The following is a 12666-nucleotide window of genomic DNA, read 5'->3' on the forward strand; positions in this document are numbered from 1 at the left end:
GAGCTTCACACATACACTGCACCAAATCTGCTGCTGTGTGAAGACATCAGTGACACAGAGCTGTCTCATTCACACAGCAGAGGCTTTGTCACACAACAGATTACATCAGTGACTGCCATCCCCTGTGCAGATTAGAATACAGGATGATTTTCCCTCCTCCTCACTGGTTTCACTTTCCATAGATAACTGTTCAGTGTGTGTCTGGGGGAGGAGCAGCTGCTCTCTGCACTGAGGCTGCTGGAGGGGAAGAATTTGTTACTGTGTGAGGAGGGACAGGCTTCTTTATGTGGACGGGGAGGGCCTGTAGCTATGGAGGGTGGGGTTGTTGCTATAGAGGGCATGTTTGGAGTAGAGTAGGAGGTTACGACTAGTTCTCATTTCGATGCCATAACACCCCCCCCCTTGGACGTTCTGTTCAGAATATCTAGAAAACCGTGCAAACTAGTGACAGAAAGTAAATTACTTATTGTCATAATTCTGCAGCCCAGATATGTACTGAGATTATGTGAAAAGCCCGGACAACCCCTTTAATGAATAAATATTTATTTTCCACCATAATTTGCAAAATAAATCTTGCCAAATCAGACAAGGAGGTATTCTGGATGTCTCCTCATTTTGACTCTCATACTTGTGGTCTACCTATGATTTCAATTACAGGCCTCTCATCTTTTTAAGTGAGAGAACTTGCACAATTGGTGGCTGACTAAATACTTTTTTCCCCCCACTGTACAGTGCCGGCAAAAAAAATCTTTACAAGTTCAATGAAACAACAAAATCTTAATATTCAAGTGGATTCAAGTGTTTTATTGTGGATATTTTGTTACAATTAGTATTTTGTCATGTCACCCTTACATTTTATCACCATCTGCAGTCGTTTAGGCATGGATTCAGCAAGGCTGGCTAAGTATGTGGAGTCCATGTTTACCCACAGTGTCTTCAGCACCTCCTTTAGATTGTTGATGTTGCTGGGTCGTGTCTCTTGATCCTTGTTTTTCATTAAATTCCAGGCATTTTCTATGGGGTTAAGGTCAGGTGAATTACCTGGCCACTCAAAAATGTTAATGTTATGGTCACTGAGAAACTTTCTCACGGCCTTGGCTTTGTGGACAGGGGCTCCATCATGCATAAAGTAATCACACTGATGTATGACCCAAAAAGTAAGCATGTGTTCTTCCAAAACAGTAATATAATTGCTTGCTTTCATAGTTACATTCTTGGGAAGGAAGTACAAACCTGCCCTGCCCATGCTTCCACTGAATGCACCCCACACCATCACACTGTCAGGGTGTTTAACAGTCTTAACTGTATATTTTGGGTCATACCGAGACACGGTACTCGGACGACGCACAACCTTTGAGCCTCCCCTGACCAGCCTGAAAGTGCTCTCATCACTAAACATCACTTTCTTCCACTCTTCAGATGTCCAATCTTGATATTTCTTACACAAGGCAAGCCTTTTCTTCTTCTTTGCTGCTGTGAGCAGGGGCTTCTTTACGGCACGGCAACTTGGTAGACCCAGGTCCTTCTGCAGGCAGTGACGAATTGTCCTAGTTGCGATGTTCTGGAGGAGCATAGGGTACTTGTTTTTTATTTCAACAGCAGTTATAGAAGGATGTGACATCACTTCACGCTTCAGAAGCTTATCAGTCCTTGGTGAAGTCTTCTTAGGTGCGCCAGAGCCTGACTTCCTCTGCGGTACCATCCCAGGAGGCAATGATGCCACCGACCACTTCAGTTGATAAATAGCTTCTCTTGACATTCCCAGATCTCTAGCTACAGCAATCACCGAATCCCCCTTCTCGAGCAGAGCCAAGGCATGGGATTTCTCTTCCATTTTAAGCTTCTTTCAACCCATTGTGGGAGATAATAAAAAACTGAGGGAGATAATAAAAGACTGCCTAATAGCAAAACTGGCTGAGCTGCACATAACAACCAATCAGAGTGCAGCTTTCGCTTTACCAGAGAAGTGAAAACTGAGCATTGATTGGTTGATATTTGCAACAAAGCCAGCTTTAATATTAGACAGTTTTTTATTATCTCCCCCATTAATAATAATAATAATAATAATAATCTTTATTTTTATATAGCGCTAACATATTCCGCAGCGCTTTGTGTACACTTTTAAAAAGTGAAATTATGATGTGGATTTTATATGTTAATTTTTTTTTTATGCTGCGCAAGTGTAAAGATTTTTTTTGTTTTGCCGGCACTGTATATATATATATATATATATATATATATATATATATACACTCACTGGCCACTTTATTAGGTACACCATGCTAGTAAGGGGTTGGACCCCCTTTTGCCTTCAGAACTGCCTCAATTCTTCGTGGCAGAGATTCAACAAGGTGCTGGAAGCATTCCTCAGAGATTTTGGACCATATTGACATGATGGCATCACACAGTTGGCGCAGATTTGTCGGCTGCACATCCCTGATGCGAATCTCCCGTTCCACCACATCCCAAAGATGCTCTATTGGATTGAGATCTGGTGACTGAGGAGGCCATTTGAGTACAGTAAACTCATTGTCATGTTCAAGAAACCAATCTGAGATGATTCGAGCTTTATGACATGGCGCATTATCCTGCTGAAAGTAGCCATCAGATGTTGGGTACATTGTGGTCATAAAGGGATGGACATGGTCAGCAACAATACTCAGGTAGGCTGTGGCGTTGCAACGATGCTCAATTGGTACCAAGGGGCCCAAAGAGTGCCCAGAAAAAATTCCCCACACCATGACACCACCACCACCAGCCTGAACCGTTGATACAAGGCAGGATGGATCCATGCTTTCATGTTGTTTACGCCAAATTCTGACCCTACCATCCGAATGTCGCAGCAGAAAACGAGACTCATCAGACCAGGCAACGTTTTTCCAATCTTCTACTGTCCAATTTCGATGAGCTTGTGCAAATTGTAGCCTCAGTTTCCTGTTCTTAGCTGAGAGGAGTGGTACCCAGTGTGGTCTTCTGCTGCTGTAGCCCATCTGCCTCAAAGTTCGACGCACTGTGCGTTCAGAGATGCTCTTCTGCCTACCTTGGTTGTAACGGGTGGCAATTTGAGTCACTGTTGCCTTTCTATCAGCTCGAACCAGTCTGCCCATTCTCCTTTGACCTCTGGCATCAACATGGCATTTCCGGCCACAGAACTGCCGCTCACTGGATTTTTTTTCTTTTTCGGACCATTCTCTGTAAACCCTAGAGATGGTTGTGCGTGAAAATCCCAGTAGATCAGCAGTTTCTGAAATTCTCAGACCAGCCCTTCTGGCACCAACAATCATGCCACGTTCAAAGGCACTCAAATCACCTTTCTTCCCCATACTGATGCTCGGTTTGAACTGCAGGAGATTGTCTTGACCATGTCTACATGCCTAAATGCACTGAGTTGCCGCCATGTGATTGGCTGATTAGAAATTAAGTCTTAACACACAGTTGGACAGGTGTACCTAATAAATTGGCCAGTGAGTGTATATATATATATATTAGGGATTCTACTCGCTTAGGTGCGACGGGAGACAACCAGGAGGCACGTTCCTTTTAAAAGTTCACAGGGTTTATTGCTTCATAACCCATAAAGCAGCACATGACACAAGGAATAGCCTTTAGCTCAGGCGAAAGCAAGCATAAGTGTCCATGATTTCAGGCTCAGTCCTGGAGCCTCAGCACGTGGTCTTCAGGAAGGTAGCACACCTTCCTCCACCTAGGCCTGCCGGGACCTTCCACATGGCTCAATCAGATCCATGCGCTCTCTCATGGCTGCTTCTCCATGCTGCAGACATTCATTCCCTCCAGGGAACTCTCAGGCACTTGCAGCCATTACTCACAGCGTCCACACGTGCTGTCAGGCAGGAAGCCCCATCTCAGCAGGACCTTCCACACTGGACCAACCGGGTCCAAGCATTCACCACCTGTGACCTATCCTGGCCACATTATGTGGTTCATAGCCACGCCCACCGGGTCACATGACTCTGACCTCATCACAGGTCCTTCAAGCATTTACACACTCTTTCCAACAGTGCTTTAAACACACCCCCTGGGTGGGTCTGTAGGTAACCAGGCGCGCCCATCTCTCTAGTTACCTGGAGATTTCTCCCTGACACATTGAAACAACACCTCAGCAATATCATTGCTGAACAACATATAAGTCTCCATCCCAAAGCCACCCACTTTGGGATACATAACGGCCATTCCGTATTCTATCATTCATCCTTTCTTCTGGGACATCCACACAGCGCCCCCTAGCAGACTCAGTGGTTACTACACCACATACCTCCTCCCTCTGTTCAAACTTGTGGGGTTGAGCACACACCACTACACCAGGGTCTCGCGACCGGGCACTCACTACACTTTGCCCCACAGGTCGAGAGAACCATCTCCATCTGTCATACGGCCTCATTCCTACGTTAGACCTCCCCCACCTCCAGCTGTCAGAATATCGGTCATTGGCTTTGACCCTCCAGTCACGGTCTGTCTGCGACGTCACACACTGGTTAGTCACCATCCTTTCTCTAAGCGTCTTGTAACAAATGGTACCCCACCACATCTAAGTTTACTTTTCAGTGCATTAACCTCACAGTTATTTGCATCTGCTGTCTCTGTAGCAACCTCCAGTTCACACTGTAATCTACGGTGCAACGTATTGGCACGTTGAGCCTCTTTCTCTGCTTCTTCCACCTGGCATTTCAACTGTTTCAGATGCACATCATTTTCCTCCGCTACTCCTTTGTACTGCTCAGAATTACGCCTTTCATCATCCATTTGCCTTAGTACAACCTTCAATTTTTTCTCTGTACGACGTACTTGTTTGCTAGCAGATTGTCCAGTGGCGTAGCGTGGGGGGGGGCGGTCCGCCCCGGGCGGCATGTGTGTGGGGGCGGCGCAGCAGAAGCAGCAATTCCTCACCTCTGTGGGAGAAGCGCAGAGGCACAGTGCAGTAGCAACGGGCCGGCCTGTGTGCAGGCACGTGAGGCTGAGCAGAGCGGCCTGTTCCACCACCGATAGAAGGGGCGGGCCGTGACGTCATTCGGCGGCGTCCCACCCCCTCCAGCCTTTGCTCCTCGGTACTGAGGCGGCTTCGGCACTGGGGGCTGTGGAGGAAGCGGGGACGCTGGCAGCCTTTCCGGGAGGACGGGCCAAGGCATCATTCATTCATTGCGGAGCCGCTGTCTGACAAGGTGAGAGGTCTCCGGCGGTGTGTGAGTGCCCGACACCAGCGCCATTCCTGTGCCCAGTACAGCAGGGCAGGTGGGCGCACACACTGGCAGGCCGCAGTCCTCGTCTGGGACCCCACAAGGGCTCCTTGGGGTCTGTACTGTCACCATCTCTCTGCCCCTCATTACTTGTGTCTTGGGGTGTGGGGCAGGCACATTACTGTGGGGGTGTCTGCTGGAGGTTGTAGTCTTTCACTTCCCTTCGTGTGCCCTTTGATGTGATATAAATGGGGCAATTCTCTGCGCCCCCTGATAGTGAGGCCGGTGCTGGGTGGTCTCATCTCTACACCACAGTTTAAGGGGATTTCCATCATCTATTGTTGGGTCCAAGGTGGATTAAGCCGAGACCCCCAAATCCTATTCTTGCCCCCTGGATCAGCGCCGCTCGTCATGCTCACAGTGGAGTCTCGGGCAATCTATGGTCATCAATGTCTGGAAGGGGTGTCACGTGACCGCTGCAGCCATTCCAATGCCATCAATCATCTGCAGTGTTCACTTTCTGTCCTGCGTCGTAGATGATGATGGTGGAGACCTCATCTAGCCGTCCTGTCTAATGGTCGTAGTGATGTGATGTCACACCGCCACCATTGGTTGTCATTCTGGGGATGCTCCTTAAGTACACAGCCGTACGGTGGCCCCCAGCCGAGTGCAGGGGCCGGGGTTCCCCTCTCATCATGTATGACCGCATACACAGGTCTGCTGGATTTCATACACATCCTATACCCGTGTATATATAGAGAACTGCAAGAAGATGAAAGTCTAGAAATTTAGAAATAATAACAGCAGAGTTAGTAGCAGACTAAAAATTTGATATTTGAGTGTAGTGTGGGCTCTTCGGATGCTTCCAGAATCCGGATTACCAATGACCAAAGGGGCGGCAAATTTTTCGACCGCCCCGGGCGCCACAAACAGTTGCTACGTCACTGAGATTGTCGCACTTTAATTTCTGCATCAAGCTGTTCCTCCAGTAGTGCAACCTTTGCTACTAAGTCCTTATTCTGGCAAACTAATTGCTGACGGGCACTCTCATTCTTTTGAGCATTACTACGTTCTGTCTTCAGATCACCATTCATCTGGTCAACCTGAAGTGTGTCCTTTCTCAGCCTGTCATTGGCTAATTCAACGTTGCCGTGTTCTTCCTTCACTTCTTCTTCAAGCTGAACAATGCGAGACTCTAACCGCCTCTTTTCTTCCAAAGCCAGAGCACCTTCACCTCTGTTGTTGGCAATCACCTCAGCCAGTTCATCTCTTTCCTGCTGTGCTTGTCTTTTAGCACACTCTGGAGCAGCAAGTTCCGTCTGCAAACGAATCACCTCTGCTTCCATACTTTTCAGTTTCTTTTTGCCTTCACACTGTTCCTCATTCAGGCCTGGCCGCTGTAAGTCTTCGTCCCACTTCTCCCGCAGAAGACCTCTTACAGTTTCTGTTAGTACTCCTACCTCTTCTCTGAGGGACTTATTCAGACCTTGCCACGATGCCAGGTGACCTTTGAGCTCAAGGACTTCTTTCTGTAGCCCTTCTAGTCTGTGCTCCCTTTCTCTCTCAGAGCGACAGTCACCCCTAGAATCTGAGTCACACCGATCACCCGAGTCAACCCTCCAGTTACCCTCTGACCGTGTGTCCATTCCAGTCACCTCATCTCCCAGCCCACCATCTGCCTTGTCACGAGACGTCAGGTCAGTAAGTTGGGCAGATGTACCTTTTCATCCAGTCGGTTCTACCTCTGACCTGTCCACTTTAAGAGGTGTCACCGTCACACTGTTTGCTAACCCGACAGTCGAAACGTCTTCATCGTCCGATCATACATCATCAAACACGATAAAGTCTCGGCCCCTCTCAAAGGTATGCACTATGTTTGGTGGCATAGTACCACCTTTCCACTTCCCCTTTGTCATCTCAATCAAAACTCTGTCCACCGTATAATTCACAATGACCCCATTGTCGCAGCGAACCCTGAGGTTTTTCTCAGTCAGAGATAAAACGAGAGGAGTTCCTGTCAGAGTCACCTGACTCTTTGAGTCCAGCCTACCAGGGACTCCTTCCCGGTGCAGCATCACAGTACACACCTGTGGCCCATCGTTATCAGGAAAATACATGCCCGCATCCTCCACCAATTGTAGGGATTCTACTCGCTTAGGTGCGACGGGAGACAACCAGGAAGCACGTTCCTTTTAAAAGTTCACAGGGTTTACTGCTTCATAACCCATAAAGCAGCACATAACACAAGGAATTGCCATTAGCTCAGGCGAAAGCAAGCATAAGTGTCCATGATTTCAGGCTCAGTCCTGGAGCCTCAGCACGTGGTCTTCAGGAAGGTAGCACACCTTCCTCCACCTAGGCCTACCGAGACCATCCACATGGCTCAATCAGATCCATGCACTCTCTCATGGCTGCTTCTCCATACTGCAGACATTCATTCCCTCCAGGGAACTCTCAGGCACTTGCAGCCATTACTCACAGCGTCCACACGTGCTGTCAGGTAAGAAGCCCCATCTCAGCGGGACCTTCCACACTGGACCAACCGGGTCCAAGCATTCACCACCCGTGACCTACCCTGGCCACATTATATGGTTCATAGCCACGCCCACCGGGCCACATGACTCTGACCTCATCACAGGTCCTTCAAGCATTTACATACTCTTTCCAACAGTGCTTTAAACACACCCCCTGGGTGGGTTTGTAGGTAACCTGGGCCGCCCATCTCTCTAGTTACCTGGAGACTTCTCCCTGACACATTGAAACAACACCTCAGCAATATCATTGCTGAACAACACATAAGTCTCCATCCCAAAGCCACCCACTTTGGGATACATAACGACCATTCCGTATTCTGCCATTCATCCTTTCTCCTGGAACATCCACACAGCGCCCCCTAGCGGACTCAGTGGTAACCATAACACAATATATATATACACACATTATGAAGGACCTCACCCCCACCATTCCTCACTCAGCGCCTCATCATCTCCCCTTCTCCACACAAATTCCCCACCAAGTCCCTCATCACCCCATTCCCCACAGAGCCCCTCATCATCCCCCCATCCCCCACACAGCCCCTCATCATCCCCCTTCTCACCACACAGCCCCTGATCACCCCCCATTCCCCACACAGTCCCTCATCATCCCCCGATTCCCCACACAGCCCCTCTTCATCCCCCAATTCCTCACATAGCCCCTCATCATTCCCCCATTCCACACACAGCCCCTCATCATTCCCCCATTCCACACACAGCCCCTCATCACCCACCTTTCCCCACACAGCCCCTAATCATCCCTTCTCCCCACACAGCCCCTCATCACCCCCAATTCCCCTCAAAGCCTCTCATCACCCCCAATTCCTTACACAGCCCCTCATCATTCACATCCCTTCTCCCCACAGCCCCTCATCATCCCTTCTCTCCACTGCCCCTCATCATCCCTTCTCCCCACAGCCCTTCATCATCCCTTCTCTCCACAGCCCCATATCATCCCCCCTGCTCCCCACAGCCCCCTTCTCCCCACAGCCCCTCATCATTCCCCCTTCCCCCCACAGCCACTCATCATCCCCCTTCTCCCCACAGTCCATCATCATCCCCCTTCCCCCACAGCTACTCATCATCCCCCTTCGCCCCACTGCCCCTTATCATCCCCCTTCTCCCCACAGCCCCTCATCATCCCTTCTCCCCACAGCCCTTCATCATCCCCCCTTCTCCCCACAGCCCCTTATCATCCCACCTGCTCCCCACAGCCTTTTATCATCTCGCCACAGCCCCTCATCATCCCCCTTCTCCCCACAGCCCCTTATCATCTCCCCTTCTCCCCACAGCCTCTTATCACCCCCACTTCTCCCCACAGCCCCTTATCATCTTGCCACAGCCCCTCATCTGCCCACAGCCCCTCATCATCCCCCCTTCTCCCCACAGCCTCTTATCATCCCCCTTCTCCCCACAGCCCCTTATCATCTTGCCACAGCCCCTCATCTCCCCACAGCCCCTTATCATCCCCCCTTCTCCCCACAGCCCCTCATCATCTTGCCACAGTCCCTCATCTCCCCACAGCCCCTCATCATCCCTTCTCCCCACAGCCCCTCATGATCTCGCCACAACCCCTCATCTCCCCACAGCCTCTCATCATCCCTTCTCACAGCCCCTCATCATCCCCTTCTCCCCACAGCCCCTTATCTTGCCACAGCCCCTCATCATCCCTTCTCAGCACACAACCCCTCATCCCCCTTCTCCCTACAGCCCCTCATCATCCTCCCTTCTCCCCACAGCCCCTTATCGTCCCCCCTTCTCACCACAGCCCCTTATCATCTCGCCACAGCCCCCCTTCTCCCCACAGCCCCTTATCATCCCTTCTCCCCACAGCCCCTTATCATCCCCCTTCTCCCCACAGCGCTTCATCATCCCCCTTCTCCCCACAGCCCCTCATCATCCCCCCTTCTCTCCACAGCCCCTTATCATCCCCCCTTCTCCCCACAGCCCCTCATCATCCCCCAACCCATCATCCCCCCATCTCCCCACAGCCCCTCATCTTCCCCCCTTCTCTCCACAGCCCCTTATCTCACCACAGCCCCTCATCTCCCCACAGCCCCTCATCATCCCTTCTCCCCACAGCCCCTTATCATCCCCCTTTCTCCCCACAGCCCCTTATCATCTCACCACAGCCCCTCATCATCCCTTCTCAGCACACACAGACCCTCATCATCCCCCTTCTCCCCACAGCCCCTTATCATTTTGCCACATTGCCACAGCCCCTCATCTCCCCACAGCCCCTTATCATCCCCCTTCTCCCCACAGCCCCTTATTTCGCCACAGCCCCTCATCTCCCAACAGCCCCTCATCATCCCTTCTCCCCACAGCCCCTTATCACCCCCCTTCTCCCCACAGCCCCTTATCATCTCGCCACAGCCCCTCATCATCCCTTCTCAGCACACACAGCCCCTCATCATCTCCCTTTCTCCCCACAGCCCCTCATCATCCCCCCTTCTCCCAACAGCCCCTAATAATCTCCCAGCCCCTTATCATCCCCCTTCTCCCCACAGCCCCTTATCATCTTGCCACAGCCCCACAGCCCCATATCATCCCCCTTCTCCCCACAGCCCCTTTTCTTGCCACAGCCCCTCATCTCCCCACAGCCCCTCATCATCCCTTCTCCCCACAGCCCCTTATCATCTTGCCACAGCCCCTCAAATTCCCACAGCCCCTTATCATCCCCCCTTCTCCCGATAGCCCCTTATCTCGCCACAGCCCCTCATCTCCCCACAGCCACTCATCAACCCTTCTCCCGACAGCCCCTCATCATCCCTTCTCCCCAGAGCCCCTCATCATCTCTCCAAAGCCCCATATCATCTCCCCACAGCCCCTCATTATCCCTTCTCAGCACACACAGCCCCTCATCACCCCACCTTTCTTCCCCCCATTCCCCACACAGCACCTCATCACAATCTTCCCTTTGCAGGCCCACTCAAGTGGCATCAACCCCTTTCCAAAATACATCCTCAGGGTCCTCACACCAAGTTCTGCGTCCTCACTCCCATTTGCAGCCCCTCAGTCCTCTTCTCACAGGGTTCCATGGTGCAGCCACTCAGTTTCCTTCTCCAGCAGCCTTGCCAAAACACAGCTTCACTTCCTGCTATTGGATCGTCACTCGACTGGAGGCCCCGCCCCTTCCAGTGACATCATTACCTCAAGAAATCAACTCCGATCTAGACACAAACCCTGCTGCCAGCCGCATTACACAGACAGTACTGTGCTGCACAGCAGAAACGACCGCACTCAGTTTGCTGTGTGCAGCCATCAGGCGGCCGGCCCTGTACAGCTGCTGGGTGAGTGGCCCCGGGGGCATTTGCCTCCCTGCCAGCCGGCCCAGCCCGCCCCTGACCGTATGGTACACAAAAAGTGCCCATCAAGCCAAACCAACTTGTGGGAGGGGCTTCTGGAAGCATGGGGTGAAATTTCTCCAGATTACCTCAGCAAATTAACTGCTAGAATGCCAAAGGTCTGCAATGCTGTAATTGCTGCAAACGGAGCATTCTTTGACGAAAGCAAAGTTTGAAGGAAAAAATTAATATTTCAAATAAAAATCTTTTTTTCGACCCTTGTCAATGTCTGGACTAGATTTTAAATTCATTTGGCAACTCATTTGATTAATAAAAGTATGAGTTTTCATGGAAATCACAAAATTGGGTGACCCCCAACTTTTGAACGGTAGTGTACATGTGGGGAGACAGCTAGAAATAGTGGAAGATGGTGAAGGACTGCGTTTTGGCCACTAGGGGGAGACAAAGAACAGCAGGAAAAGGAGACGGTGCAGTACTAAGGTTTGGCCACTAGAGGGAGACAAAAGAAAGCAGGGAAAGGACTTAACAGCAGCTAAGGCTTAAGAAACAGCAAAGTCATGGTGGGCAGAGTTACAGGGACTCAAGAGGGGAATTCCCAGGGAGGGGAACAAAAAGGGAGAGAGAGTTCCAGAAACGAGCCAGTCCAGGAGGAGGAGTTCAGCGGAGGGGAAGACTTGAAGGAGAGACTGAAAGAGGAAGAGCTCCAGAAGGGACTGAAAGAAGAGACAATCAGGGGTTGGCCCTGACAGAATAGCCGCAGGACAGAGGAAGCCCGGGGGGTACCAGACGGACGGACTCGGACAGGCGAAGCGCTGTGGTGGTAAGCCTAGGGCAGCCACAGCGATAGAACCGCGAGGGACATCCCTGTAGGAAAGAGAAGGTGCAAGGTACCCGGGTCTGTGTGTACGGAAGCTGTCGTGTTGCTGTGGTCATCGGGAGGACAGCCAATAAAGAGGACCTGTTGAGTGTACACCGGTTTCTTTCTCCAGTCTGTTTGTGACAAAAAAGGGACCACCCCCCCCCAGTCAGTGCACGTACCTACACACACTTAACATTATGGCAGGTCCGATCAATGAAGGCAACTGGTACCACCCACCTTTCGCGTCTACCTTTTTTTTCCTCATAGATTGTAAGCTTGCGAGCAGGGCCTTCATTCCTCTTGGTATCTGTTATGATCTATGTGATTATTGTTATGCTGTAAAGTCTATCATCTGTACAAGTCCCCTCTGAAATGTAAAGTGCTGCGGAATATGTCGGCACTATAAAAATAAAATTATTATTATTATAACCCACTGCAGGACGCAGAATTCAATAAACCATCTCAGACTGATGTCTGTCCAGCCTCTGTTTGAAGACTTCCATTGAAGGAGAACCCACTACCTCTCATGGCAGCCTGTTCCACTCATTGATCACCCTCACATTGGTATTGCTTAGCAATTCTATATTATATTTCTATAGTATTACCTTATGAGAACTATGGAAAGACCAAAATTACTGCCATATACTGAACATTCATTGCCTTGAAAAAGTATTCATATCATTTTTTTCCACACCACACGCACAAACTTAAATATCCTTTATTTGGATTTCATGTGGTTCCAACACAAAGTAGAGCATGGTGGCTCAGTGGTT

Source organism: Dendrobates tinctorius, unplaced genomic scaffold, assembly GCF_039654945.1.
Source record: "Dendrobates tinctorius isolate UK_male_01 unplaced genomic scaffold, ASM3965494v1 ptg000058l, whole genome shotgun sequence".
Lineage (NCBI taxonomy): Eukaryota > Metazoa > Chordata > Amphibia > Anura > Dendrobatidae > Dendrobates > Dendrobates tinctorius.